This window comes from Anabrus simplex, chromosome 7 (genome assembly GCF_040414725.1).
Source record: "Anabrus simplex isolate iqAnaSimp1 chromosome 7, ASM4041472v1, whole genome shotgun sequence".
Lineage (NCBI taxonomy): Eukaryota > Metazoa > Arthropoda > Insecta > Orthoptera > Tettigoniidae > Anabrus > Anabrus simplex.
In genome coordinates, this window is record NC_090271.1 from 163619214 (window position 1) to 163625694 (window position 6481).

Sequence of the window (6481 nt, forward strand, 5' to 3'; positions counted from 1 at the left end):
ATTATCTGGGTGTTTACGTATTTCAACCACCTCCCTGATGATTCTGGGGCGATATTGTACTTTTTATCTGTTTTGTTTTTAATATCATTTACTGTTATTTGCAGTTCTTTAATAGCATCCTTAATTTCCATAATCCATTTAACTTTGGTCTTACTATTCCATAATGTTTCATAATTATTACAAAATTTTTAATGACAGATATTGGTTGAATTGAGGAAACAAAGAAATTCAAATATCTGGAGGAGATAATTCAAAAAAATGGCTTAGAAAAGTCTGCTATGGGAGAAATGACATTCAAAATGGGAAGGGCATATGGTATTACTAGAAGTTTTACAATAAAAAGTGCTTATTGAAAGGTCCTAAAATAAAGCACTATAATACAGTAGTGAAACTGGAATATCTATATGTGAGTGAATGCCTAGTACCTACGTATCAAATTTGAGATTAGATCAGCATGAAATATTAGAAAGAAGAATCATTAAAAATTCTTGGTCCAGTGAAAAGTACAGAACTGTGGAAATTAAGAAACAATGAGATCAATCAAAACACAACAGAAACAATAAAGAAAGAGTGTGCTAATGTTTGGGCATATCTCTAGGATGGGTGATAACAGATTAACAAAAAAGTATTCAAATACCTTTGGGAGAAAAAGTCAACAAAAACCTGTATTGAATAAGTCAAGAAAGCTTTGGAGCAAAATAATATAAAAGAAGAAATCAAAGAGATACCTATAAAAAATTAATTATTAAATTTGGAAGGTTTCCAAACCAAAATGATAAAGAAAACTGGTACAAAGTGGTCTGAAGAGAGAAAGAAGAAACACAGTAAAAAGATGGAGAATTGGAAAGAGATGAAGAGGAAACATTGAAGGCTGAGGAACTGAAATTAACACGTGGTACTTACCAGGCCATAATGGGAAGGGAAGAATAATGAGACACTTTAATTTGACACAAGTGCATCTGTGCATCAGTTTAGATGTTGGGCAATCTATGCCTGAGATGTTAATTAATTTTGTTGAATGAACACCATTAACTGATGTTAGGAACAAGAGAGGAGTGGTTTCTATAGTGATCACTACCTTATGCTTGCAGAGTTCCAGCTGAAAATAATGGTAGCTCACCAATAATTTGGAAAACCCAACAGAAAATTCAACATCAATAAACTTAACCATTGTAGTTTAATTTGTTTTGATCTGTATTGACTTCAGTCTATTCACCACCGAAAATCAGATGTTATATCAGCCCTGTCAATATTATTAAAAACAAATGTATTTATTTATTTATTTATTTATTTATTTATTTATTTATTTATTTATTTATTTATTTATTTATTTATTTATTTATTTATTTATTTAATTAATAATTTATTTATTTATTTATTTATTTATTTATTAATTAATTAATTAATTAATTAAATGCCGTACCGGTACATGTTTTGAGAACTTTACACATTCTCTTCTTCTGCAGCCCAAAAACTATGAATCATTTCTTGGACTTAACCTATCACCTCATATTTAACAACAGTCAAGCTATTATTATCAGACACAGCCTCTATATTACATATTAAAACATGTAAGGCATTTAGTTATGAAATATATAAATAATTACATTTTTAATAATATTGTATAGTATTAGATGTATAACAGTGATTTTCAGGTGAATAAACTCAAAGATGATACAAAAAGGGAAGAATTCCTACTAGAACCCAGGACCTATGGTACTTTAAAGCACAACCTCATGCACCAGGGTCAGGCATCGAAACATTGTTGGATAAGAAAAAGGATGTTTTTTCTTGATACATGCAAAGTAGTGCTAGGCTATCGAGAACAACAAGGACTGACTGTCTGTAAGTATCTAGTACATTATTAAACTTAGAAGGTCTAAGAAATTTGAGGTCAACAACTGCTCTAGCCAACAACAGAAAAAGCAACTGCGAGTGGAATACAATGATGTTGACAGAGAGGTGAAGAAAATTGTGCGGAGGGGCAGCCGGCTACTTGTAAATGAACTCTAAGTGAAAGCATAGGAAGATGCATATGAAGGTGATAGTAAGGAACTGTACAGCATCAAATCAAATCAAAATCTCTTTATTTGCAAATGAGGTGCCTACCTCGGTGGCAAATGGTACACTAAAATACATTATTCAAGCACTAAATATTAAATTAACAAGAGAACAAAATTTTCCTATAATACAATATTATACAATTTATGCTAACAATTTTTTCTATTAAACACACAGCTCATCCTTAGTAAATTTATATTGTTTACAAAATTCTACTAATAATATCTCCTGAACTACTTACAAATATAGTCAACTGATATACTTTATGTGGAATTACTTCAAATGATACTGTACAACTGGTATAAGATTAAAATTTACATTGCATTTATTTACTTTTTTCTTTTTTCCTTTACCCATTCTGGAACCTAAGTAGCATCACAAGAACCTTGTCCTAGAGAAAGTTCAGAAAACTTAAGCTGGTAAAAAACAAAGCTAGAAACCTTCTAACAACCCAAGAAGATCAGCTTGAGAAATGGAGGAAACACTTCACAGAAGTCCTTAATAAAAACACAGGACACAACACGACAAGAGGTAACTGAAACTGTAAATGCGGATCCAGACATCCTGCAGTAATTTCCAACTACAGCAGAACTAAACCAAATGAGGAATGGTGAGGCACCAGGAGTCAATAACATTTCCTTGAATATTCTGAAAGTCAGTACTGAAATCTCAGTCGGTCTACTTTTGAAAAGAAAGAGTAATTGCCAAGGGACTGGAAAAGAGGACTGATTGTAAGGATCCATAAGAAAGGTGATAATGTGGATTGTAACAACTGGAGAGGTATCACACTGTTGTCCATCCCCTGCAAATCATATCAAGAATCATCTTCACATTGAATGAAGGATGCAGAACAAGCTGTCTTCTGCAAAAATAGCAGTTGTAGCTATGTTATAAACCCTCTTTGCATCATTCTAGAACAAAGCATTGAATGGCAGAGCCCACTATGTCTCACCTTTGTAGATTTTGAAAAAGCATTTGATTTGCTGAACTCGAGCACAATCTACAATATGCTTAATGAATATGGCATTCCAGATAAAATCTCTCCAACTTAATATGTGAGATGTATGATGTACCGGTATATGAATTTCAAGTTATCCATGAAGAAAAGAAAACCAAGCCTATCACAATCAGATAAGGTGTTCACCAAGGTTGTGTCATCTCTCCAACATTGTTATCACTCATGTTAGATCGAGTTATGAAGAAGGCAGTGGAGGAAAAGGGACAGGTATTCAGTGAGAGGAAGACAGCTTCCTTGAAAACGTGGACTTTGCTGATGACATCTGCCTACTGTCCAAGAATATTGAAGATATGAAGAGAAAGCTGTTGGAGTTAGAACAAGAAGCAGCAGCTGTCAGGCTTAAAATAAATGCTGCAAAGACAAAGGAGATGAGAATCAATGGTACTGCAAACAACCAGCTCACCACATCTGGCAAGCAAATAGAGGAAGTTAGTTCTATTGTCTTCCTAGGGAGCACAATGACAAAGATGCAGAGGAAGATGTCAGGGCTCGAATTTGGAAAGCTAATGGCTGATTCCCCTATTTGGAAGAACAGTAACCTCTGATGAAAAATCAAGATCCAACTTTTCAGTACCAACATGAAGTCCCATCTACTTTATGGCTGTGAATCATGGAAGGTCACTAAACAAATCACATACCGGTAACAACTCCAAGTGTTCATGAATTGCTGTATGTGGGATATCATCAGAAATAATGGCCTGAAGTGATCATAAATGAAAATCTGTGGAAGGAAACTAACTAGTAACCCATTGATGTAGAAGTAAGGAAATGAAAGTGGGGATGGATAGGACATACATTAGGAAAACAGGACAGAGGAGTTGAAAAGTCAGTCTTGGAATGGAACTCAAAAGTAAAGAGGAAGCATGGAAGACCTAGGAACATTTGGTGGCAAACAGTTAGAGAGGAACTGATTGGAACTGGGAAAACAAGGGATGAAGTAAAAGATCTGGCTGTAGAACTGCCTGAATGGAGAGCTTTCCTGGATGCTCTTTGCTCTACAAGGAGAAATAGGAATTCGATTAAACACCAAATGTGTCATCAGAGCAGTGTTGCCAATTTACATTTTCAAGATCCGCTAACTACTACTAAAAATCCGCTAAAATTCCGCAAAGAAATCCGATCTCAAATAATGAGCAATAATAATAATAATAATAATTTCAGATGTCATTCAAAAGCGAAGAGTTAAATTTTTTTTGACATATTTCAAGAATGCCTGATGACAGACTTGCTAAGAAAATCTTTGACCACTTCAATAAGCCCATTAGGAAAGGCAACTCTTATGAAAATTTTTTTGTTAACACAAATCAATCAATCAACCAGGTGGCAGATTCCCTATCTGTTGCTTTCCTAGCCTTTTCCTAAATGATTTCAAAGCAATTGGAAATTTATTGAACATCTCCCTTGGTAAGTTATTCCAATCCCTAACTCCCCTTCCTATAAATGAATATTTGCCCCTGTTTGTCCTCTTGAATTCCAACTTTATCTTCATATTGTGATCTTTCCTACTTTTATAAACGCCATTCAAACTTATTCATCTACTAATGTCATTCCACGCCATTTCTCCGCTGACAGCTTGGAACATACCACTTAGTCGAGCAGCTCTTCTTCTTTCTCTCAATTCTTCCCAACCCAAACATTGCAACATTTTTGTAACGCTGCTCTTTTGTCGGAAATCCCCCAGAACTAATCGAGCTGCCTTTCTTTGGATTTTTCCCAGTTCTTGAATCAGGTACCGGTAATCCTGGTGAGGGTCCCATACACTGGAACCATACTCTAGTTGGGGTCTTACCAGAGACTTATATGCATTTTCCTTTACATCCTTACTACAACTCCTAAACACCCTCATAACCATGTGCAGAGATCTGTACCTTTTATTTACAATCCCATTTATGTGATTACCCCAATGAAGATCTTTCCGTATATTAACACCCAGATACTTACAATGATCCCCAAAAGGAACTTTCACCCCATCAACGCAGAAAGATTTGCAAGAAATGAACATCAAACAAGACATCCACAATAGAACCACCTTCAGAAAAAAGTTACACACATATAAGGGTTTTCTAGAGCCAGAAACAGCGACCAAGAAGAACAACAATGGAGGGCTGAAAGGAAAGAAGCAGCAAGCAGGAGGATGAAGGAGTACTGGCGCCAAAGAAAATTTAAATCAAGAGGAGTTATTTACATGGTCCACAGCTGGTCAAAATCGATAAAAGAATAATAATAATAATAATAATAATAATAATAATAATAATAATAATAATAATAATAATAATAATAATAATAAAAGTAAATATCTGCACTCACCTAATTTGTGAGTTTCACTGGGATTAACCCCCTGCCTGAGAGTCGGCGAGCTAAAACTTGTAGACGTTTTAGTGCCGGGTACAAACTAGGTGAATCCCCTACCTCACGGGCCACACACAGAACAGGCCAGTTCATTAAACAGTCTTCCTTCATAGCATAAATATAAATGCTACCGGTACTCTCCCACAGTTTCATTATCTGTCGTCATTCGTCAACTAAGAGATAAGTACCGGTACCCTTTCCCCACGCATTACAAATTTATGATACCACGATCTCATAATTCCGCTAAAATAATAAATCTAGAATTCCGCCAAAAAATCCGCTGTCCGCTAAATGGTATACTTCTCCGCCGACAGTCTTCTAATTCCGTCAAATTTAGCGGAAATTCCGCTAAGTTGGCAACACTGCATCAGAGATCTTTAATATGCCGACATTGTATGACATTAAGTGTCCATGGACTTTTTTTTTTCCTGTCGTTCCACAGACAGAACTTCATTATGACATTCATTGAATATTTCATGCTATCTGTCTTGATTTAAAACACCAAACAATTTTGTACTAATAGGTTTCTTGATTTTTGTTCCTTGGCCGGTGGAGAGGTTTGAAGCTGCATGAAAGAGTCCACAAGAATCTATCGTATTGTTCCCAACATATGACTTACATGCAAAGAGTGGCTTCACGGCATTGAAAAGGTGAGCTATCACACTATATAAAAGGGCTTCTCAGGGTGCATGCACCGGTGCATTGTGCGGCGCAAGGTGCAAAAGACGACTTTGCTAGGTTGACCAGAGTGCACACCCCCATTCCTCAGTCTTGAGCAATAGCGCTGACTCTCTCTTTCTCTACGACTGTGTCGCTTGCTCCGCCTGTCTCCCCCCACTCTTCACTTGCTCTGTAATGCTCCATCATTCAAGCAGAGTTGATCTGGCCTTAGCCGAGTCGCCCCGAGAAAAAAATAACTGTCCGAATCGAGACGAGTCAGGCTGATGTACAGTACAGAGAACCCCTGCGCCTCGGTTTGCATGCCTAAGATTTTGGGCGTTTGAGAGGCCCTACTGAATAGGATGGAAGTAATACAGAATGTGTGATATACTT